At 33.7% G+C, this 24,869-nt stretch overlaps 1 protein-coding gene across 1 annotated transcript in view; it reads left to right on the forward strand.

Moving 5' to 3' along the window:
- Window positions 1-24,869, forward strand: part of CSMD3 (CUB and Sushi multiple domains 3) — a 1,016,080-nt gene that overhangs the window by 565,893 nt on the left and 425,318 nt on the right. The window lies entirely within an intron of this gene.

The raw sequence follows: 24,869 nt of genomic DNA on the forward strand, positions 1-24,869 counted from the left end.
AGCTAAAAGCATCAAGAGATCGATCTTATTTCTTCCAGATATCTTGAAGATGCATTTTTTGGAACAATCTAATTGGCATACAGAATTATAGCTGCGAGAGAGTTTGGTAAATACAGGTTTTACTATCAGTATTTTGCTGTACCAAACAGGTGAATTAGAAATTTGTTGGCATAAACACTGAATGCCAATGACTGTATCACACCACACCGATTTATTTTTCCTGGAAAAAGCAAAATGATTATTAAGAAAAATATAGCAAAATTTTGTGTAGTTTTTCTTTCTCATTTTTTTTTTATGATTTTGGAACAAAACACATTCTTAGAAGTTATATCAAGGCATTAAAACTTCTATTATTAAATAAATGTGCTACATTATCTAGAGGTATTTCGTTTATTAATTATTATAAGTGCTATCATTGTTTCAATAGTATATGAAAATATTGTAAGACTGTAAAAAACAAAAACAACTCAAAAATACAAAAAAACTTCTTAGGATTGAAATTAGTAAAATTTTATTTCAATATCTACACAGACTGATTTTATAATAACTTCATTAATTCATTTTAATAGTCAAGAATGATATGTTACTATGAAAACAATATGTTGGTTAATATTTTTATTTCTTAAGCATTCTTGACTATTATAATTTTGGAGAAATGATAGACAACTGTAATAAAGTGTACAATATTAAAATAGCCAAAAATAATATTATACAAATCCTACCTTTTATGGGAAAACATGCATAAAACGTTTTGTTTTGCATTATTGTTATAATTGGAATATATAGTATATAATTGAGACTGTTTTTGCTTTTAAAGAAACACAGGCATACTACCAAATTAAACCAATTTACACTTCATCAGTTTGTTCCAGTTATGTTTTGCACCACCAGACTAGGCTCACTTCTGTAACAGCTGTGCTCACTTTCGCTTCAACCTCTTGCACTCCATCCCCCTTCCAAACCCCGACGCACACCATTTTCAGAGTTATATCTCTAAATCAGAGATGTGGCCAGATCGTCCCCCTCCTGAAAAACCTTAAATAGGTTCATAATGTGCTGAGGATAAAGCCCAAGCTCCTTAGTGCAACCCTTGAACCATTTTCTGTAGCCTGCCCAGCTTGCACACCTTTCTTGTGCCACACTCTATCCGTTCCTACCTCTGTCTTTGCATCTTTTTTTTTTTTTTTTTTTTTTTTAATTTGGCTAACTACTCTTCACCCTTTAAATCATCCAGTTCTCTGAGGGTTTATCTCATTATCTGTGCTCAAGGTCATCTCTTCATTTTATTTGCTAATTCCATTTAAATAAATAAGACAAGTAATAAAAAACATAATTCTGTTCTAAGGATATTTTTTTCTCCCTTTTAATTCTCCATTTAAAATTATGATTTATTATCATGATTTTTTTAAATAATTACAATAATGTTATCAACTAAAAGAGATATTTTAAATTTATGAATGTATTTTCTCAAAAATATACTGAATTTCAGTAACAAGAAAGTATCCGATGTTCCTCACTCAAAAAATAATTTAAAATGAAAAGTAATTTCAATTTCTTAGCTTGAATCATACTTTATAAAATCTATGCATTGATCTGTTACATCCAGAAATGATATAGAGATTATGTATAGAATGTAAGGCATTTTTCTTCACAGTCTGATGATATTCATAAACTTCTTTCTGATTTAGAAGTTCTTAGATTCAGTTTAGGCTGTCGGTGATATTCTGTCAATAATAATCCTTTAACATAACAACTCTCTATAATGTGGACAAATCATTGCAGTATGTTCAACATGCTTTTCTAAAAGTATATCTGAGGCAGATTTTTTTTAAAAATAATTTTTATTTTTCAATTATTGTTGGTATACAATATTATATTAGTTCCAGGTGTACAACATACTGATTAGACATCTATATAGCTTATGAAACGTTCATCTCGGTAAATCTAGTACCTATCTCACAACATAAATAGTTATTACAACTGACTATAATCCTTATGCTATATTTTATGTCTCCATTACTATTTTATAACTACGATTTTTAAATTTTTAACCTCTTCCCTTTTTTTATCAACCCTCCATCCTCCTCTCCCATCTGGTATTCCTCAAAATGTTCTCTGTATCTATGAGTTTGTTTCTGGGTTTTCTTTTGGTTTGTTCCATTGTTTATTTCGTTCTTTAGATTCCACATGTATGTGAAATCACAATGACAATTATCTTTCTCTATCTGACTTACTCCACTCAGAACAATACCCTTTAGATCCATAATGAAATATCTTTTTTCATCCTTTTACTTTCAGTTTGTGTGTGGCTTTTAATCTGAAGTCTCTTATAGGCAGCCTATGTAAAGGTCTTATAGGTAACTAATTGCTTTTCTCTTGCTGCTTTTAAGATTCTTTGTCTTTAACTTTTGACATTTTAATTATGGTGTGTCTCAGTGTGAGCCTCTTTGGATTCATCTTGTTTGGGACTCTGTGAGCTTCCTGGGATTGTATGTCAGTTTTCTTCACCGGGTTAGGAACATTTTCTATCATTATTTCTTCAAAAGCGTTTCAATTTCTTGCTCTCTCTCTTCTCCTTCTGGTACCCCTATGATGTGAATGTTGTTATGCGTGATGTTGTCCCAGAGGCTTCTTAAACTATCTTCATTTTTTTTTGGATTCTTTTTCTTGTTGCTCTTCTGATTGGGTGTCCTCCACTAGCCTATTCTCTAAATTGCTGATTTGATCCTCCACTTCATCCAATCTTGATTCCCTCTAATGTACTGTTCATCTCAGATATTATATTCTTCATTTTTGACTGGTTCCTTTTATGTTTTCCATCTCCATTTTTATGTTTTTATCTCTTTGTTAAAGTTCTCACTAAGTTCACTTACTTTCCCCCTAAGTTTCTTGAGCAACCTTATAACCGGTGTTTTGAACTCTGCATCTGGTAGATTGCTTATTTCTATTTTATTTATTTATTTTTTTCTGGAGCTCTCATCTTTCAAGTAGGTCATGTTTATTTGTTTCCCCATTTTGGCTGCCTCCCTGTGTCTATGTATTAAGTAGGGCTCCTAAGTCTCCCGGTCTTAGTAGAGTGGCTTTATATAGTAGTTGTCCTGTGGAGCCCAGTGGCACAGTCTTCTCTGGTCATCTGAGCATGATGCTCAATGTATGCCCCTTCTGAGGGTTATGTATGCCCTGCTTTTGTAGTTGAGACTTGGTTGCTGTTTGTACATCGATGAGAGGGATTGACCCTTGGACTGATTAGTTGTCAGGCTTGCCTGATGAGGGGCTGACACTACAGAGCAGAATTCACTTCAGCAGTGCTCTGGTGCCTGCCCAGTCTGCTCTTTGAGTGTGTCCTCCTCAGGAGATAGCCCTGGATGGTGCTCAAGCTCCAGTGCTGGTCAAAGTAGGCCACTTGGAATGGTGGCCCTAGGGCCTCTTGGGAGGGGCACAGCTGCAGGCCAACTTCAGCCTGGCCTATGCACTTCTGCGGGTCCCCTATTAAGAGTTACCAAGCAATCCGGAGATGGCTGCCACCTGTGCTGGGCTTATAAGTGCCTCAAGAGGCCAAGCCAGTAACCAAGGCTGGCTGCTGCTAGTGTGGGGCTTGAGGCTGCTCAGTAAGTGATATAGAGCATGCCAAAGCCAGATGCTGCTTTTTTGGCTTTTGTGAACCTTTGAGAGATTTTAGGAAAGTCCACAGCAAGAGCCAAGACAGGCCATTTGAATGGAATAAATCCCTGGAGGTAGCTAGGGTGGGCCTGCAAATTGGGAGAGTTGGAGTCTCAGGGAATCACCTGGGCAGAATGACCTGTGTTATCCAGGTTGATGGAAACTCAGATATGGCGACCACCTGCATCTGCATGCCAGGAGCAGGGAGGGCTCCACCAAGGAGAAATATAAACTTCCAGTACTTCCAGTTCTTTTTGGAAAAAAGCCACCCCTCTAGCCCTCACCCTGAAGCCTGACAACTCAGTGTCTACCTGTATGTCTCTGGCGCTCCTTGAGCAGCTTCCCCAGCACCTAGGCTCAGAGGGAGTGAATCCATCAGGGAGTAACTTTGTGTTTAGGCCCTTTAAGAGAAACATCTGCACTCCTACAGCCCTCCATCTCACTCAGCCACAATCCCCACTGGTTTTTCACAGCCAGAGGTTGTAGGGACTTCTCTCCCCAGCACTGGAACCCTGGGCTGGGTACTAGTGTGGGTCCAGGACCCCTTGCTCCTCAGGGTATGGAGGGGGCTCTGAAGGCAAGATAATCCTTCCAATTCTCAACTTCCACATGGCGGTAGTAGAACCACATCTCCACTCCCTCTTACAGTCTCGAGGTAACATCTTATGTGTGTCCCCAGTTATAGGACTTGTGTTCAGCCAGACCTCAGGTGACTCCCAGTGATGGTTACTCTGTAGTTTTATTATAATTTTGGTGTGGTCACGAGAGGAAACAGGCATAGCATATACCTTCTTCACTATCTTCTCAATTCCTCAGGCAGATTTTTAAAATGCATATTCCATTTTAGTTCTCTCCTTTTAGATGGCAGTCTTTTTCATATTGATTAAGTTTAGTATGGTGTATATGATAACATTGCCTAACAGACCATTTCATAGATTTAAGATTCTTTACAAGAAAGGATTTTACTTAGCAGTTATATCAAAATTGCTTGTTTGTATATCTGTTTATCTTATTGTTTTTAATCATTTGTTTTTAATGAAATATCCTGACGCAAGAGGCAGACAATTGTTTTACTTGGATAATTCCAGTAGGTATGCAAAATTGAACCAAGTGTTTATCACAGTGATTTTATTTATATGATGAAAGCATTTTGAAGAAAAAGCATATGGTAAACACTATCTTCCCTTTTAAAGAAACACATTTTTTAAAGTTCAGTTTACATTTCTACCTGGTGTAAGGAGTAAACTCTAAACTCCTGACTTAAGCACAGATTTCCTAAACAGATCTGTTTTTATCTTATGCGCATCATGTATAGCCTGTCAAAGATTTTAGTCTCTGCTGATAATGGAAAAAGGAGCACTAATATAAAATGTTACATTGTAAGCCTCTGCAGAAGTAGTTTCAAATTCAAAGTGTTAATATGGTATTTTATAATTTAAAAGAATTTTACTAGACATCTGAGTCCTTGTCAGTTGATTCTATAATAGTCTGTGTGTGTGTGTGTGTGTGTGTGTGTGTGTGTGTTGTGGCAGGTGGGTATGGCGGGTAGTGAAAACCAAGTGGTAACGTGGTTCATCTTACACCTGGACCTCTCAGCAACAGGAACATATGCCATCTGAAAGGCCCCTTTTTCTCTCTCTGAGGAAGTTATCCCTGTTTTCTTCTAGCCTGTTGATTCCATTGCTCTTCATTTCTTCTGGAAATTCTCTTCATCAGTTTCTCCTATTTCACATGTATTTTTATAATTTTTCATTGTCCTTTTTCATTTTCATTTATATATATATTCCTCAACCCTTACAACTTGGGGTCAACTTTTGATTCTCTATAAAAATGGCCAAAATAACTCAAAAATCTTTGAGTATGGGGCTTTTTTAAAATTGTGAACAGATAACATGATATCTACTCTCAACAGAATTTAAGTGTAAGCACTTAACTATAAGCACAGATATTGTACAGCAGCTCTCTAGAACTTATTCATCTTGCATAACTGAAACTTTGTTGAACAGCACCTTCTCAATTCCCGCTCCCCCCAGCCCTGGCAACCACCATTCTACTTTATGCCTCTAAGAGCCTAACTATTTTAGATACCACATATAAAAGCATGGAGTATTTTTTTTTTCTGTTATTTATTTTATTTAGCAAATGTTCTCAAAGTTCATCCATGATGTTACATATGACAGGATTTTTTTTATTTTTTATGGACAAATAATATTCTATGAGATACACACACACACACACACACACACACACACATTTCTTTATTCATTTATTCATCAATGGACATTTAGATTGATTCCACATCTTGGCTGTAGTGAATAATGCTGTGATAAACATGAGGATACATATGTCTCTTCCAGATCCTGACTGCAATTCTTTTGGATAAATACCCAGAAGAGAGATTGCTGAATTATATAGTAATTCTATTTTTTAATTTTTTGAAGAAGCTCCATACTGTTTTCCACCATGGCTAAACCATTTTATATACACACTAACAATGTACATGAAATATAATTTCTCCACAGCCTCACCAAAACTTGTTTACAGTTTTCTTGATAGTGACCATCCTCACAGGTATGGAGTGATTCCTCATTGTGCTTTGATTTGTAGTAACAACTAGTGATATTGTGCATCTTTGCAAATACCTGATTGGTCATTCGTATGTCTTCCTTAGGAAAATTTTTGTTCATTGTTCTTTGTTCATTTTTAATCAGATGATCTGGTTTTGCTATTGCATTGTAGGAGTGCCTTATAAATTTTGAATATTAACTCATTGTTGGATATATGGTTTGCAAGTATTTCTCTCATTTTGCAGGTTTCCTTTTCACTCTATTGACTATTTATTTTGCAGAGCAGAAGGCTTTTAGTTTGATGTAGTCTTACTTGTCTATTTTTGCTTCCATTGCTTGTTAAAATAGTATGGTACTGACATAAGAAGAGATATATAGAGCAACAGAACAGAATAGAAAGCCCATAAATAAATCCACAATTATATAACTAACTTATCTGCAATAAAGGCACCAAGAATACACAGTAGGAAAGGGCAGTCTCTTCAACAAATGGTGTTGGGAAAACTGGATATCCACTAGCTAAAGAATGAAATTGCACCTTTATCTTATACCAAAAGTCAACTGAAAGTGGTTTAAAAATTTAAACATAAGACTGGAAACTGTAAAGCTTCTAAAAGAAAACGTAGAGGAAATCTTCATAACTTTGGTCTTGACAGTAGTTTTTAGAATATGACACCAATTTTTTTTTTACGTTTTTATCTTGAAGCCCTTATGTGATTTGAAACACTGATAATTCTCTACTAGAAACATGTTCTTCCATTGGTTTCTGAGGTATGATTTTTGGCCTTTCTCTATACTCTCTTAGTCTCTTTTGCTGGTCCTCATCTTCCCTCTGAATTTTAAAAGATGTTCTTCACAGCTCTGACCTCTTATTCTCTGACTTCTTGTTGGGAAAACTTGTCTGTATAATGGCTTTTAACTACTTCTCATAAATTCATGTTGTAAAAGAATAAAGGCAAAACTCTTTTTTCTCAAACTATCCCAAATATATTGATCAAACCTCATAATCAGTTATTCTCCTCATCAAGCTTCTTGTGGCCAAACATAGAGAAAACTCAGCATCCTTAAACCTGTTTTTATTTCTGTTCAGTTAAAGTAAACAACCAGTTTGAATAGCCAGTGTGTATATGTGTGGTACTTATCATACATTATACTCTACAAGGGGCATTTAGTCTAGGCCTTTGCACATGCTGGTCACCCTGCCTACATGCGCTTCCACAAACTTTTCTTCCTGGTTAATCCTTACTTTCTTATCCAGTTCAAACACCACCTGCTCCATGAATCTCAACTAGACTTCCTTATGAGAAGTATGTGAACACTCTTTTTGAGCTTATAATAGAGTGCATATTTTCAATAAGTTACTTTCGTATGTTTTTAATTATATTTTGTTGATGTATGTATCATCCTCACTAGATTTCTTAAGGACATTCTATTTCATTCATCTTTGAATCTTCAGTGTCTCAGCTATAAAAAAGAATGAAAATCTATATGAACAGATAAGGAATATTTCCAGGACATTCTATTTAAATGAAAAAAAGCAAAGCAGAGAAGATTAAAACCTTATATATAAGAAATACATTTTTTATCATTATTAGACCATCAAAACAATAGTTGAAAGTTAGTAAGGAAAACTACTTATTATAAATATGAATAAGTTTGGTAGAGATAGAATTAACAGTGCATATTGAAAGGAATAGAGACATATAAAAATTTCTTTTAATTTTTGTGCCATAATAAGTGAGCAAGTAATGCCAAAATTTCTGAGCCTAGAATTTTTGTAAAAATTCAAATATTTGTGTACAAATATTTTGAAAATGCCCAATCTTGCTACACTTTCTGTTATCAATGAAAATTCCTTCCAAGGAATTCTCTGTGTCTGTAGATATCAGTGTTAGGAAGAATGCTGAATGAGATGCAGACTGCATTTTTCTAATTAAGCTTTTGTGCTTTCCCATTTTCCTACAATGCATAATCGTGAGAGTTTGATAGTAGCATGCACAATATATTATAGGAGAGATTATAAATTGGGATAGAAAATACAAATATACATTTAAAAATTAGATGGTTAATATTTAACAATTCAGACACCCAAAACAAATACATATTTATATTGAGATTTTTTTTAATGCATATTACCTTATTACATTGAGTATTGTCTAACTGATTTTTCTTCATTTTTTTCCTTCAATGATTGTAAATGTGGTATAACTTCAGTGACATACATAGAATCTTAAAGCTAGAAAACAATAACTACTTTCTGTCTTTTCTTTTAAATGGGGGAAATTGATATTCAAAGAGGTTAAAAGACTTTTTTTTAGGACACAGATTTTAGTGGAATTAGTCTTCAGATACCAAGTTGAATTTTTTTTTTATCAAACTTCTCCTTGAAAAACCTATGATATTTCAAGATGTAAAAATTAAAGAAGTATTGGTAATATGAATTATGGATATAACAACAAAGCAGAGAAGGCAGTGTTCTCCAGGTTTTGGCCTTAATGAGGAGGTTGACCAAAACTCAGCAGTGACTGTAATGGGAAAACGTATTTAAAGTCAATGTAGTATTAATGGAAAATATGACAGAGAATGAAGCATTATAGAAGAATATGAAATTGTATGGAAAATTATATGTGAAAGAATGACATAAGATATTAGGGATCACATAAGAACTCTTTATCTATTTAAAGAAATAAAATTTCAAGAAGAGTGGATTTTCTATTTCAAATCTCTTCTTTAGCTGGCTTTCGTAGTTAAAAAAAAACTTTATTAAGTTAACCTTTTACTCTTACATTGAATGTTTTTAGCGTATATTATTTATATTTAGCATATATTTTATTTTATTTGACATGAATTTGCTAGGTGAATATTTACAACTTCTTTTCTGAACTGTTTCAAGCTTGTGGTTCAAAACTACTTCTAGGTGGCTATTAGTTGATATCTATTGAGTAAGTGAATTATGAAATTATAGGAAGTCTTCATACTTGATGATAATTTTCATTTAAAAACTCATATTAGGATGAATCTCCTTAAAATGGTCCAAAATTCTGCAGCATATAGTAAATGAAAAGAATTACACAAGAAATTATCTTGAAAATAAAATTATTGAAATAAATTTTTCGCATTCTATTTTAGACAAAATTTAGACTTTAATTGCAGTGATACAATAATTCTTAAATTACACAAAGAATGAGACAAGTGCTAACCTCTTCTGGAGTTTTTTAAAAATAATATTAAGTGCAAAACAATATTCTTAATTTCATGTGTGACTTACATAGCATGATTGTAATGAGAACCAGTTTTGAGAAAAATATTCAGCAGTTTCTTCACTTATCCCAAGGGCCTCTCAAATCTTTGAAATTCAGATATTTCTCTTCTGAAGTATCTAGCATGTTATCATTTTTTGCAAGATTTGCAAAGTTTACATTCCAATAAAATTGTACTAAAGGTGCTATTTACCAATGTTAAATGTATCGGGCTTTTTGAATAATAATTATGTAAGCGGTCAGTTGACTAGTGAATGAATTAATAATATGATAATGGTTTGTTATGTAATAGTTGTTACTGAACACTCACATAAGGACTTTCCTGAATAATTGGACGGAACGGCTGTATCTTTTGATATTCCACCTCTTAGAAATGATTATTTAATCAATCTTTGAGATAAAAACTTCACATTTATAAATTGTGTGGCTAGTCATTTTAAATATGAGTTGATTTTCTACTTCAACAATGCCAGACTGGCACATAAAAACACAGACGGACCCCTGGGTCAATCCTTCCTCCCCACTTTTTCATCTGTAACAATGACACCACAATCTGTAAACCAAGGTCAAGGTATACAACTGTAAGTTTACATGTTCATTACTGATCAAGACTTTTTTATCTAGCTATCAATCAAACTATCATCAGAATGCAATCATAGTTCTAAGAATAGGAGATGAGTTTAGATAATGATTTACATTAATAAATAATCTAACTCAGACACCAAGTGTTTTAATTTGCAATAGAGATTTTCATAGGTGGGAATGTAAGCAACAGTAATGGATTCACAAATTCATTACTTAGAAAGGTCAAAAAAGGTTTTCCTTCATTGTTACTACATTCCTGAATTATGTAAATGAGATATGCAGGTAAAGTTCCCTAAATTTAGAGTTGTAGATATGAGTCTTAAGAAATCAAGGTCAATTATTATGATATCTTTATTTGTTTTTAGCACATCCGGAAGTTTTATTACATATCTCATCACTGCCATTTTTTTTCTCATTGTTAGGGTGAATGTATAATTTATTGTTCAAACCAAGACACTTCTCAGAATGATATAGGATGCTATTAATAATAATAATGATACTATTATTATTGCCCTGTCCAGGAAGAGCCAAGACTTAGAGTAACCTGTCATAGTACTTTTTCCTTTAAAACTTCTGTGTCAAGAACCTCTGTTCTTTAACTTTCAGGAAATATGTCTTTAGCTCTTGATCACTTAAAAGTATCAAACACCAGTAAGTAGTCAAAATATAACCTCTGTGAAAAATTTTAGCATTTGTAGCAAAAGACATACAGAGAGTAAGTATACGCCCTAAATGATGCTAATTATTTGCTTATCTCTCCACCTATTATGAATTTGGTATCCTGTCAAGTTCTCAGAAGTTTCCAGAAATAATATTCTCTTTTACATAATATCTTTTATATGCATATACCCACACCTTCCCCACAAGCAAATTTTGCTGGCTACAGAAATGACTTATTCCATTAATTGTGCTTTACTTCAAATCTTATTCTTCCCTAGATTTTAGGCCCACTGAAGATTGCCTTAACTTTTCTAAAAATGAGCATGAGAGGTAAATATGAACAATATCAAAGTACATTCAAAACTTTTTAAAGAGAAAACAATTGAAATGTGAAAGCAGTAAAATTTAGCGAAACTGATTCAGTTATTTCTATGATGAGAAAGCTCTAATTTCTGTCAGGGAACTAGATGCTGGGATGGGTCCAGAGATTTCCTTTCATTCTTTACTGACAAAAGTATATCCGTCCATTCATTCATTTATTCATTTGGCTATTTATTCAACAGAATTTACTACAGTCAAGTACCACACTAAAAATATAAAATAAAAGATGATATGGTTTCTATCTCACAGCTCCACAGGGGAGATAAGTACACAAACATAGAACTACAGTATTAAAGAACAGCAAAACTCTATAGAACAGCAAAAAGAATACCAAGGAATACCGAAAAGAATTTATTCATCTGGGAAAACTTCACAGAGTTCATAGACCAGTGGAATCCTGAAGCATGAGTGAGCATTTACCAAGCAGAGAAATGGAAAAATGATACTGTGAGCTGAGTTCACATAATGCATGAAAGGACAGAGGTGAAGAGAGTATTCAGGTCGCTGTGAGCAGGTGCATGCAACTGGAATACCTGGAATTCCTGGCCTGATGCCTGTGAAGGCAGGCAGGTCAGGGTGTGAGTGCACAGAGATAACACAGGAGGGAGTTTTTCACTAAGAGTCAAAAGGCTCTATCAAAGACATTTATGAAGAAAGCTAATTTTGTTAGCAGTGCAAAACACATGTGTAGGAAAGTGAGGAAAAAATGCTGAGATCATAAGGGAAATTTGTCATGACAAGGAAGGTGACATTTAACTCATCCCAAAGCAATGAGAACGTGTATTCATTCGCTCCATGGGCATCGTATACTTCTATGTTGGATATCTGCTAAGCAGTGAGCATTCAAGCATGAATAAGGCTGCTAAAGTATTGTTTAATCATAAGAGGACCTAGACATAGTCTTTTTTTTTTTTACAAAAGTGAAAATCGAGATATGGTCTCCGTTTCCTGCCTACCCTGGCTCTTGAGATTAAAATTTCAGATTTTGATAATGCGTGGATGAGGATTTGTGTTAAACTCATACATCTTCGCCCTGTCCAAAGAATCAAAGATGGATAATAAATCAATAAAAACAGTAAAAAGCATTATGTTGTTCTTGGCAGATTTCTCCATAAGGTGACTGAGAGTGTGACAGTGATAAATATTAGACTGACTGAGCTCGAAATGTATTTTCCTAAAATGACATTGACCCAATAGACTCAGACATAATTTAAGCATATGATATTTAATATACAAAAGTGTCATAGCTAGAAATTAGTGCAACTTTACTTTATGTATTCATTATAATTTGAATAACAGTGATTTCTAAAAATTTTTTGAGCATTTTCCATCTTCTAAACATCTTTCTGAGAGGGTTACATGGAAGTATTTTCAATAAATTTTCAAAAACCTTGTGAATTTAGCCCTGACAACAAGGACTTATGTTCTATCATTTCTCAGGGTCAAATAACTCACTAAATCACTTGATTTCTGAATATCGATATTAATTCTGCTGAAGAAAAAAACATTTTTAAAGAGATATAATAGATCTCCAAATACTTTAAAATATCATAACCTTCTGAATTAGTTATTTTTCAATTTGCTAGTATTTAACAATGACCTTAATCCATACCCACTCCATCTTCCTGCTCTCTCCCACATAATACATCTTTTTCTTTCCTTCATCCAAAAAAAACCAAAAAAAACAAAACAAACCCACTAACATCTTTCAGCATGTGGCTTCCCCAGTCCATCTTAGATAAGAGGGAGAACATGACTGGTTTTGAGGATGTCTCTCTGTTAAATTAGTTTATGCTGATACAGATTTGCTCTCTTAGCATCATGTTGTCAAAAGAATAATGAATCTGCTTTTATCTCTGTTGCAGAGGTGTGGTCTCAAGAGTATAGGTAAAAAATCAATGCCACCCGATAAGAGATGGCAATAAAGTATTTCATTGTTCCTGCTTTTTTCATCACCACACACACACACACACACACACACACACACTCACACACACTCACACACGCACACACGCACATGCACACACACACACATGCACATGCACGCAAAATGCCTTTGAAATTAATCAATATTACTGGGTTCTCCTTGCACTGGCCATGAGTCAGAATTATAGTGGCATTGGCATAGACAAGGCAACATCCTAAAACATCCTTGCCTGTCTTGTAAAGTCATGTCTGTGACTTCATGGACATGATCTAGACAGGTTTTTACACATAGCCCCATTAGTTCTTCAATAGCACTGACTCCTTCTCTTGCTTTATATCTTTTAAGATTGACAATTTTCTTTCATTAACCTGCCTTGTGAATTTACTTTATGTTATATAAGTACTTTAATCCTGATAATTCAATTCAATGCGGTGAACAAATGCTCATTGAGCATGTTATTGCAAATTGTTGCTTGAAGAAGTAGAACAGGCATATTTTTTCTGAAACAAAAATCTCTAGTAAGGATGGCTTAACAAGGTATAGAATATGCTGTGGCAAGTGCAGGAGGGATTGTCTTTTGGTATTACCTTACGGGACTATAAATGAGCAGGAGATTATAGAAAGGTTTCTGCAATTCAGGTTATAGATATATATTTAGAGTTACAAGATTGTACAGTACAAATTATGAATATGTGACTCAACCAGAACTTTTAAACCTTTGTCTAAAATGCTTTTCTATAAGTGGTGTCATTTTTATTTTGTCTTTGATGATTCAGTACTACCAAACATATAAACGCACACTGATGGAAGATGAAGTTGTGGGAAACCCAAATTTGTATTCATATAATATACCAATACAGTTGCAGAATTCAAAATTCTGCAAAGCTTTCTGACAATTTGATGTCATCACAATGGTATGGCTTTTCTCAGTGGGCGATTATTTTTTATTGGCCGTCATTTGTGGAGGCAGTCATGGTAGAAATTCAGGACTTCGGTTACTTCACTTTTCAAGTAAATTCCTCCTCTTAAAATGAGCTTACCAGCTACACCTATGTTGTAGCCTATGAGGGTAATATCAGGTATCTGTAATGAGTACTTTCTATTTCATGTCATGGAGAAAAATAATAATGCTACCCCTACTTAATTTAATAAAGGGTTTGTTTTTGTTTTTGTTTTTGTTTTTTACTTTCTGAACAGCTAAATGATTAAGGAGGCAAATAAACCTTCACTTGGGGTTTGAATTTTTGAACAAGAATGGTTTGTCACTCTCCATTCCTTGCTTTTATTTTCTTGGTGTCACCCCCATTCTTAGATACTTTCTTCTATGTAGTTTCATGAGCACTACCTGCAATTTCCTGGGCTAAACATGTCTAGATTTAGTTCCAATGGGAAATAGTATACTTATGTCCTTGATACTTCAAAGACAAGCCTCAAATTAAGCTTATTTGCTTGACTTTTGTCATGTGGCCTTTACTGAACCAATTATATGACAGAAATAACAGAAAACAGTGATGGCTTAGATCCATTAGCAGGTTCACATCCTTATTTTGAGAATGAGAGTGGGGTGCACTCAGCTTTGCCTGAATACCATGAGCAAGCTGAGAGAAGGTGGTTCTTCCGTATCAATGTCAGGATATATTTGTGCACATGCGTGCACACACACACACACACACACACATACACACACACAAGGGCAAAAAATGCTAGGGAGATTAAAAAAAAAAAAAGCAGATATCCATTCCTCTGTTTATTCCAATATCCATCCATTGAAAGATCAAACTTCGTCACACCACTGAAAACTACATAATTAAATAAATGTTACAAACTTAGATGGGGATAACCGTATTAAAACTCTAATATCTCATTTCCTTCACTTACTTCCAACCATTTTTTCTCATCATGCTACCTTGGCCACATAAAAAATGACATCATTTTTTATCATCACCAATTTAATTTCCTATGACATTTCTACTGCAAACTTCCCAATGACCTTAATTCTTCCCTTTAACTTTCTAATTTTATCACTTCACATGTCGTATATTCCAATTTTTTTAGAAATGTATTTCTCTTACTTTATTATTCATCGCCTCCTCATGCTTTGTTTACAGTTTAGATACCAGTTTAGTCCTTCATTATAACCAATCTTTTGCAAAAACTATAAAATTACCTTCTTACTTCTATTTCTGTAGTACCATACTCATCTAGCAACATTCTAGTCATGGTTGAAAACAAGTATCCTCTTTCCACACAACCTGACAAGGTAGTTGTACTTCAGATTCAGAACTACTAATCTGAAAAGTCACTTTTATATTGTAAGATAATACATTTCATTATGTATTTGTTTCTTGAGGACACTAGTTTCCTAGCGTAACAAATTACCAAAAACTTGAAGGTGTAAAACAATAGAAATGTATTCTCTCAGTTTTGGAGATTAGAAGTCTCAAATCTGGCAGAGCTATGTTTCTTTTCAGGACTTTATAAAGAAGAGAATCTGTTCCTTGTCTCTTTCAGCTTCTGGTATCTGCCCCATCATTTCTAAACATTGGATTATTCACTGTATCTTCCCATTGCCTTTTCTTTGTGCCTATTATCTCTCTTTGCCTCTCTTATAAAAACACTGGTGATAACATGTAGGACCCAACTAGATAATTTTAAGTAAACTCATCTCAAATTATTTAACTTAATGATATCTGCGAAGACCTCTTTTTTAAATAAGGTAACATTTATAAGTTACAAAGATTTGAATATCTTGTGGGGTGGGGGGCATTTTTTGGCTTAGGACAACTAAAATTTTCCACCCTCCAAACTTTTTGGCACCAGGGACCAGTGCTCCTATGAGAATCTAATGCCTGGTGATCTGAGGTGGAGCTGAGGTGGTGATGCTAGCTCTGGGGAGCAGCTGTAAATACAGATGAAGCTTTGCTCGCTGGCCCACTGCTCACCTCCTGTTGTGTGTCCCCATTCCTAACAGGCCACTGACCAGATACCAGTCCACAGCCCGGGGTTTGAGGACCCCTGCTCTAAGACCATTGTTTCATATCTCTAAAACTTCAAAATTTTCACATGCATTCTTCCTACTTACTCAACACCAGCTGATAATCTTCTTTCATACTCTATCAGGAAAGTAGTAGCAATAAGTGAGGAATACTTCAGCTTCCTGCCAGCGAATCTACAGGACTAGTGGTATTATTACCTGTATCTTTCCCTCTTTATGTGAAATGAAAGAATAGCCCCCGTTCTTTCTAATCCTAAAAAGGCCAATCCCTTTTCTTGTGCCCTAGATCTCATGCCTTCCCACCTTCCCAGTCCTACACTCTTCATTCACTATTGGTGAAAGTATAACTTGACCCAAAAAAAAAAAAAAAAAAATTGAATATACTTTGGCAGTATATCTTAACAAAGAAAAAAAAGTTGATAATTTTTAACCCAGAATTTTACTTCTAGGAATCTGTCCCACAGAAATATTTAACTTGGCAATAATTAAATATAAGCATTATTTATAATATATAAAAAGTATTTTTTTCAGAGTATTATTTGTAATATATAAAAAACAAATAAAAAACCTAAATTTGCTCAGTTTGGAAATATTTATTATACAGTACAATTTAAAAAAAAGAATAAGAATAATTTGTACATATAAACATTAACGAGTATAATATTTGAAATAATAGAAGTAGCAAAAGCAAAATTTCACTTATAGTGTGATACTATTCTGTTCAAAACAAAAGAAAAAAATATATAAATGAAGGAATAAAACAGTGTTAACAGTGTTCATTCGTATTGAATAGAAATGTAGGAGAGATTTGACTTTATACATCTGTTTTCTTTTGCTTTTAACAATTAACCTCCACTGACTCTATTATATATTCGTAGTTTATTTCTATTTTTGTTATTTTTAGTAAAGTTATTATGAGTATATAAAATACATCAAACTCATATATTCTTTGTTCAGTGTTTTGGAACTTTATGTTACCTCCGTTTTTATTGTTCAATTTCCCAAGCTATTTATCTGATACATTTACTTGTGCTGTTAGGCTGTCATAATCAGTTTGTGTTCAGAGCACTTTATCCCATTGTAATGAAAGAGAATTAGGGCTCCAGCTGACTAAACTCAGTGCTTCTAAATGATCTAAATTTTGTATCACACAACTACCTTCAATTAACAGTTGTGTTAATGCCTTTATTTTTTACGACAAACAACAAGAAAATGCTTGTCAAAAAAGGAAATTAGCACTACATTAGATAATTCCAAATTGATACCAACACAACACAAGTGTTTATAGTCTGGAAAATATGATAAGTCAAATCTTTAATACTAAGATTTAATTATCTGACTCTTTTAAAATCACTTTTTTGATTAATGAAATGACTTCACATATGGTGTGAATCCACAGGTAAATAATTTAAAAATATCATTTAGAATTCAACAATATTTCATTATTGCATTTCACTTTGAATAAATTTGGGTGAAAAGTACTTATTTCAGAAGCGTAATATAAAATAGACTTTTGCTATATAATCAATCCTAAACCTCAAAAATCATATATTGTAAACCATATTATACAGTAGCATTAGTGTAAAAATGGAACAACTAAGTTTTGATTTTGTCATTTTTAATTAAATATATTGGCTGATGGTAAGCATTTAAAAAGAAAACAGTTTTCAAACTGTGAAGGAAAATTATGCCGTTTCTACTGAAGCCATTAAGAATCTTGAAGAATTATGTAACACCCTCCAAGAATAATCTTTGGAGTTTAAATGCTCAATCATCCCCTTTGTTAGTTTAACTCAACAGAAAATATATTGTTCACATGCTAAACAGAGTTGGAAAGAAGCCACAGAAGATTATGATTACTCAATAAAAGAGATCCTTTATGTTTATGTTGCTTTGCTCAAAATTTCATATCTGTAGCACTACAACCAATTAATTATATTCAGTTGGTGGAAAATCAGATGCAGTCCACAATTTATTCTTTGACAAATTGTTACTGGGGATTTCATATATGGCCTTAACACAGTGTATAAAAAACTCACTGTGAATAAATGATTATTCAAAGTAATTATACATTTTTATAGTTTTGGCTTGGATTCAATATGTATTTTGAATCAAGAAAAGAGCATATTTAACAGCATATGAGATTTCTTAATACTACCCATATTTGGGGGGGTAAAAATAGCAGAAGAATGATGCTAAAAATATTAACGTTAGTAGCATATGTGTCTTTAATTTTTCTTTTGGTCATAACCTAAATTGGAGAATAAAGTGAGCTTTTATTCAGCCATTTTCTCATGAAGTTCATCCTCATTGTTTCTTTATCCATTTGTTGTAGCATGTTGCTCAGTGTGATCGATTAAGCATTAAATTTAATATCATACATCAATTATCAAATCGCTCTTCTCTGTATGTTTTGCTTTAATATAGAGATCTATCTATAGTATTTGGATTATTCAATAGCTTCATTGTCTTAACTGCAAATAAAAGTATGAGATAAAGAAGAATTTCAAAGTAGTAAAGAATAAAATCCTATTGCTTGGATGAGCAATGCTCTGTTTTTCAAAATACAACCTGAATCTAAACTCCACATCTAATCAACAAGCACTGGTGTCAGTATACTATGCACCAGGCACTCTGCTGAGTGTTAGGCTTACAAAGATATGTGACCATCTCTTTAATATCTGCACCTTCTCTACCTACCTTCCTATCTTAATCCATTTGGTCTGTTATGACAAAAATTCCATAGAATGGGGATTTTATAAATGAAAGAAATTTACTTCTTCAGTTCTGGAAGCTAGGAAGTCTAAAATCAAAGTGCTGGTAGACTTCTTACCTGGTGAGAGCCTTCTTCCAAGTTGCGAACTGCCAGCTTCTTCCTGTGTCCTAACAGGGTGTAGGAGGAAGGGAATGCTCTGGGGTGTCTTCTACAAGGAGAGTAATCCCATTCATGAGGATTCCATCCTCATCATCAGATCATCTTCCCCACTACAAAATCCTCTCCTCCTAATGCTGTCACTTTGGGGATTAGATTTCAGCATATGAATTTTGGAGCAGGGGCACAAACATTCAGACTACAGTACTTCTCCCTGCTTTGCTATTGCTTTCTCTGTTTTTCATAAAATTATCTTGCTTTTGGCCCAAATCATAGTCATTGGCTAAATATCAGTAGTGTATTTTAAGCCTAGGAGGAAGCAGAGGTATTATGCTAGTTAATATCATTAGCCTAGTAGCCTACATAAACAATAATTATATAATTGCTATTAATGTCTCTCAACAGGAAGTAGCAGCCTGCATGCTCAGAACAATAACACATGGGTTGCAATTTCATATTTTTTCTTTAATGCCTAAGTCTCATTTCACTAGTTAAAACTTAATAAGTAATAAACATTTTGAGAATTGAAATCCAAATTAACTCAAACTCTAAAACTTACATAACAGTTAATTGGAAAGAAATGCTTTGGATCTCTTTGTCTTTGTTCTAAATTAGCTAAGAAATTTTGAGGCACTATATCTTGATGTTGCAAAAGCAAATAAAAGCAGTTGCTGGGCAATTATTTTAATATATACAAAAGAAAAAACAAAATGTATTTCAGTTGCTTTAGAAACTAATTTCTGTAAATATGTTATGCAAAATATCATTTAGATTCCATGGATTGGATCTAATCAGCATCCATTTGAATTACTGTGAGATGAGTTAAAGAACTAATTAGCATTCATGTGTTTCCCATTAGAGTTAATCTTATTTCAGTTGATATTAATTGTATGCCATATCTACCACCCAATCTATGAAGATATCTAAGTCTTGACCTATTTTCTGTGCCTTCTAGACAATTAGGTTTTGCCTAAACCCAGTCTTTCCACTAATACACTAAATCCCAGTGCCTCTGGGTTGCTCTATAACATTGATCCAGGCAGCCTTCCCTTTTTCTATCTCTATGAATTTATTCCCTTGATCACAGAAATGTAGGTTTATTTTCTCTTCATTTAAAAGAAAAAAAAAAAGTTATTTGACCCTGATTCCCCTACTAGTGATTACCCCATCTTTGCTTCTATTTGCTGAAAAATTTCTCAAGAGTTAGTTACTCTTGCTTATCTCTGATTTGTTGTTTTTTCTATAGTCTCTCTTATTTAATTAAAATTATTGGAGTGACATTGGTTAATAAAATCAAATAGGTTTCAAGTTTACAATCCAGTAATACCTCATATGTATACTACATTGTGTGTTTACCACTCAAAGTTAAATTTCCTTCCATCACTAAATATTTTACCTTCTTTGCTCCTCTCTACCTCACTTCTCCCCCCTTCCCTCTGGTAATCACTAATCCACTGACTGTGTTCATGAATTTCTGTTTGTCCCATGGTATTTTAAATCTATTGTTTCAAACAGGTCTTTACTACTGCGGTACTAAACTTCTCTTGTCAAGGTCAAAAATAACCTCCACATTGCCAAGTCTAATAGTTAATTCTCTGTACACATCTTACTTGACAAATCAGCAGTAATTAACTCAACATTAAATACTATGTTTTCTCCTTTCCTTTTATTCAATTGTATTCCAGAGCTCCAGATATCGACTGTTTTCTTGACAGTTCCATTTAGATATCTAATAGACTTTCTAAACTCGTCTGAATTGATTTCCTGCCAAACTGTTTTACCTGCAGTCTTCTCCCCATCTCAGTTGTTGGAAATTTCATCCTTCCAGTTACTAAGACCAAAATTATTGGAGACAACTTTGATTAACATCTTTCTCTCATCTTCCCACCTCATCTCATCTCTCAGCAAATCTTGTTAGCTCCACTTTGAAAATATACTCAGAATCCAATTACTTAAAACTACCTTCACTGTTAATACCCTGGTCAACCCACCATCACCAACCATCTAGAATACTGCAATCATTTTTTAATTGATTTTTCTGCTTCCACCCTTTTTACCCCTCAACACAGCAGCTGAAATGATCCTTTCAAAACTCAAGTCATGTCGTGACCTCCTTGCTGTTTTCAAATACTCAGGCACACTCCTTCCTTAGGACCTTTCTACTGATAGATGTATGATAACTCCCTCTTCTTTTCATTCTCAGTTCAAATGTCAGTTTTCAAGGAGACCTGCCTTAGCCACTATATTAAAAATTGTAACTTATTCTCCACAATTTCCCTATTCTCCATTTTTTATACACAGAGAATTTACCCCTTTTAATATACCATAAATTGTTATCTTGTTTATATTGTTTTGTCTTTCTCCCTCCACTAGAATATGAACTCCACAAAGATGGGTATTTTTCTTTTTCTTCTTCCTTTTTTTTGTAGGGGCAGGGGGGAGGTAGGACTGAGATTCTCTTGTTCACTGCAATGTCGCAAGTGCCAAACACAATACATGGCGCAGAGTGGGTGTTAAATACTTATTTATTGAATAACAGAATTTGTGTTCTTAGTATGTGCCAGTCAATGTGCCGGGCAACGTGCTGTGTTAATTAACCGGTTTAATCATACCAGTCATTCTATGTGGTGGTGATTATTGTGTTCCTTCTGGTAGGGATGACACAACTCTTTGTGATTTTAAGTAATATATCCAGAGTTACAGAATCAGCAGTAGTGAAGATTAGATTTAAACCCAGAGAGCTTGGCTTCAAAGCCTATGCTTCTAATTTCTGTGTCCCCCCATGTTAGTATCAGCTCATTATTGCATCTAAATCCTATATAGCAAAGTGGTTAAACTCTGAAAACAAGATTCCTGATGATACTCATGGAGAATAATAGCCCTATTTCTTGACAAGAATGAAAAGTTATTGTTGACATTTGATGTTTAGAATTTATCTTACACTTTAATGAAATATATCAACTAAGCCATTTCCTGCCTTCATGAGTGTGAGATGTGATGTTTCAAATCTAATGTACTCACTCCAAGAACTGGCAAATATAGATTGAAATGCTTGTGAGAAATGTACTGAACTGTTTTGATCCATTGGTGGCACAGTAGCAGAATATTTCCCTTCTTAGGAAATAGGGGTAGCATATATTCTGTCACTGTTGATGAGAAAACTTATGAGAAATGAGTGCATGTAATTTTTAATTAGGAAATCTGTAATATCAGTGTTCTCTTTCTTTCTGTGTTAATATATCTTTAAAGCTGTGCAAGTGGTTTTACTAGTGATTATTACATGTCTGTATTTTCAGATTTTTGAACTGATATTTTAACTCTACCTCTTTTAGATGTATTAACAGATAAGTTTTTTTGTTACCCATCAGCAAATAATTTTTACTCCCTTATTACTCACAAAAATACGTCATCTGAATATTTCTAATCATTAATTTGGGTCTCTGTTTTAGCCTATTATATGTTATATGTTTAAGGACATACAAAAGAAAACAACATATTTTATGATTTTTTAATATTCAATTGGAAATGAAAAATTTTAATATTCTCATTTAAATTATGACAATCTGTTTTATTCTTGCTATTATTATTTATGATAATATTATTTTTGTAGCTGATGAATAATGGCTTATTTTAGTCTGTCACTGCACACACACAACACACACACACACACACACAGACTTCTGTTTATTTCCTTGGTTCGTTATTTATTTAATTTGCTGAATTATGGAAAAGCAAGATACAGATACCATCTGAAATCTATGAGCATCTTCTAATGATAAGAATCTTCCCCTATATAGCCACAATATTGTTACCACACTAAGAACATTAACATTCATTAAGTAATTTATCCATCCCATCTATTTTAAATGTCCCCAGTTAGATCAACAAGGTCTTTTATAGAATTTTTTTAAATCCAGGTTTTAATTAAGTTTCAATCATTACATTTCATTGTTATATCTCTTTTGTCACTTTTACACTGGGACAGTCCCCTTTTGTTGTTCTTCATGATTCTGAAGTTATTGCAGAATCAAGACCAGTTACCTCATAGATCATCCCAATAACTTGTACTGAACAATTATTATTATATGAATTATATAATTGCCAACATAGCCCTATAAGATATTTTTTCTTTTTTTACTCTATAAATAGAGTCTCAGAAAGATGAAGTTAATTTTCAAATTCATGCATTTCGCAAGTTTTAAAGTCAGATTTCAAAGTATATTCATGTAAACAATGCGAGATCCCTGCATCTTAAGTAAATCATATTTCTGTATTTTGTTTACTAAAATTATTTATGATACTTTTTGAAGACTGTAAGCAGACTATTCAGGGGGAAAGGGAGCTATGGCAATGGGTATAGGGACCACTGGGTTTTGCAGTGGGAGAGAGAGCTTGGATTCAACTCTGAATACAGATTGGGCAAGTAGGAATTTATAGGCAAGGAGCAGAGTGGATGTCCATGTATAGAAAAATACTAAGAGTAAACTTCAGGGGTAAGGGGGATTCTGGCTAAACCAAGCTGAAGGAATTCTTACTGAAGAGAGGCCAGGGTGGTCAGACATCACTTGGGGAATGGTGGAGGATGAGAAATCCAATCAGATATTAAAGGTGATCAGATAATAAGGGTTGAGGGTTTCTTGCTAAACTGACAGTAGGGTTCTTGCTAAAACTAGTCTTACAAGGAAGTACACAGATGGGCCAAGGAGAAGATTCAGGAAGCTAATGAAAGAATTCTTTGTCATTTTTTTAGTTTTAATTTATTCACTGATTAATACTGAGAAATGTTCATGTGCATCCTACCTTACACATTATATACAGTGATATTATACCTTCAGAAATGCTAGTGATACTTGGAAAGCTAATAACTGGCAGTCAAGAGGCAGGACATATTAAAACAAAAATAGTTCTAAGACTTCACTACATTTTTTTTTTCTTTATTATCTAATAGTATCAAATGCTGGCAAAGCAAGAATGCAGCAAAGAACAAAGCATTAGTGAAAGCTCATACAAGGTAGTTTTGCTTAATCAAGGATAGAGTTTGTGAAATTATTATCATTGATAAATATTTGCTCTTCTCTTCTTTATTTTCCCTACGTAGTCCAGACTCCACAGAATCCGTTCTACCTCATAATTGGCATATTTGCATTTTTAATGAGGTTGTTACTAAGGTCAGAGAAGCCACACTGATTCTGGTTTTCTCAGTGATTTTTTCTAGTTTTTCACATTTCAGAGCTTTCAGAATATCTCAAGTAATTAACAGATCAAATAACAAGCATTCTATAATTGATGAGGGTGACATTCACTGCAAGTAAGGCATTGTGCGATTGAGCTGAGCAATTCTAGCCTAGTGTTGGCATTTAACCATATATGGAGACTGACTTTGTGATAGGCTCTGTTCTAATGTTAAAGCACTCTAGGATCACAGATGAATTGGGACTTGAAATAGGTTTTGTAGACAGTGTAACAATAGAAACAATGAAAGCGAGAGATGAGAATATATTCTAAACTGATCATTTCAGAATAATAAAGTCATCTAAACTTCCTTTGAAAATTAGTCTCTCTCTGCTTCCATATTATTTAATAGAAATATGAATAAATCAAAATATGCATGAATTTTTATTAGAATATTACTTATATTTAGAATATCTGTCCGAAATCTAGACTATGAGCTTTTCAACCAATAGCATTTTTTTTTCCTGGTAAGAATCTCTGTACTTGGCATAATAAGCATTTTAGTAAATGCTTATTGAATAAATTACCCACATTCTGGAGAGGGGCTGAGCTGCATAATGAACTACCAGCATCTCAGTTGGGAACTTGTTCTATTTGTGGATACATTATAATTCTTTGTGTATATATGGAATCCACATTGGCCTCAAACTCTTTAAAATATGAAGTTTTAGAAAATGATCATTTTTATAGCTGAACTAAGTAATACTTGGCTTTTATTATAGCTTATTTT

The sequence above is a fragment of the Pteropus alecto genome, unplaced genomic scaffold (genome assembly GCF_000325575.1).
Source record: "Pteropus alecto unplaced genomic scaffold, ASM32557v1 scaffold164, whole genome shotgun sequence".
NCBI classification, from domain to species: Eukaryota; Metazoa; Chordata; class Mammalia; order Chiroptera; family Pteropodidae; genus Pteropus; species Pteropus alecto.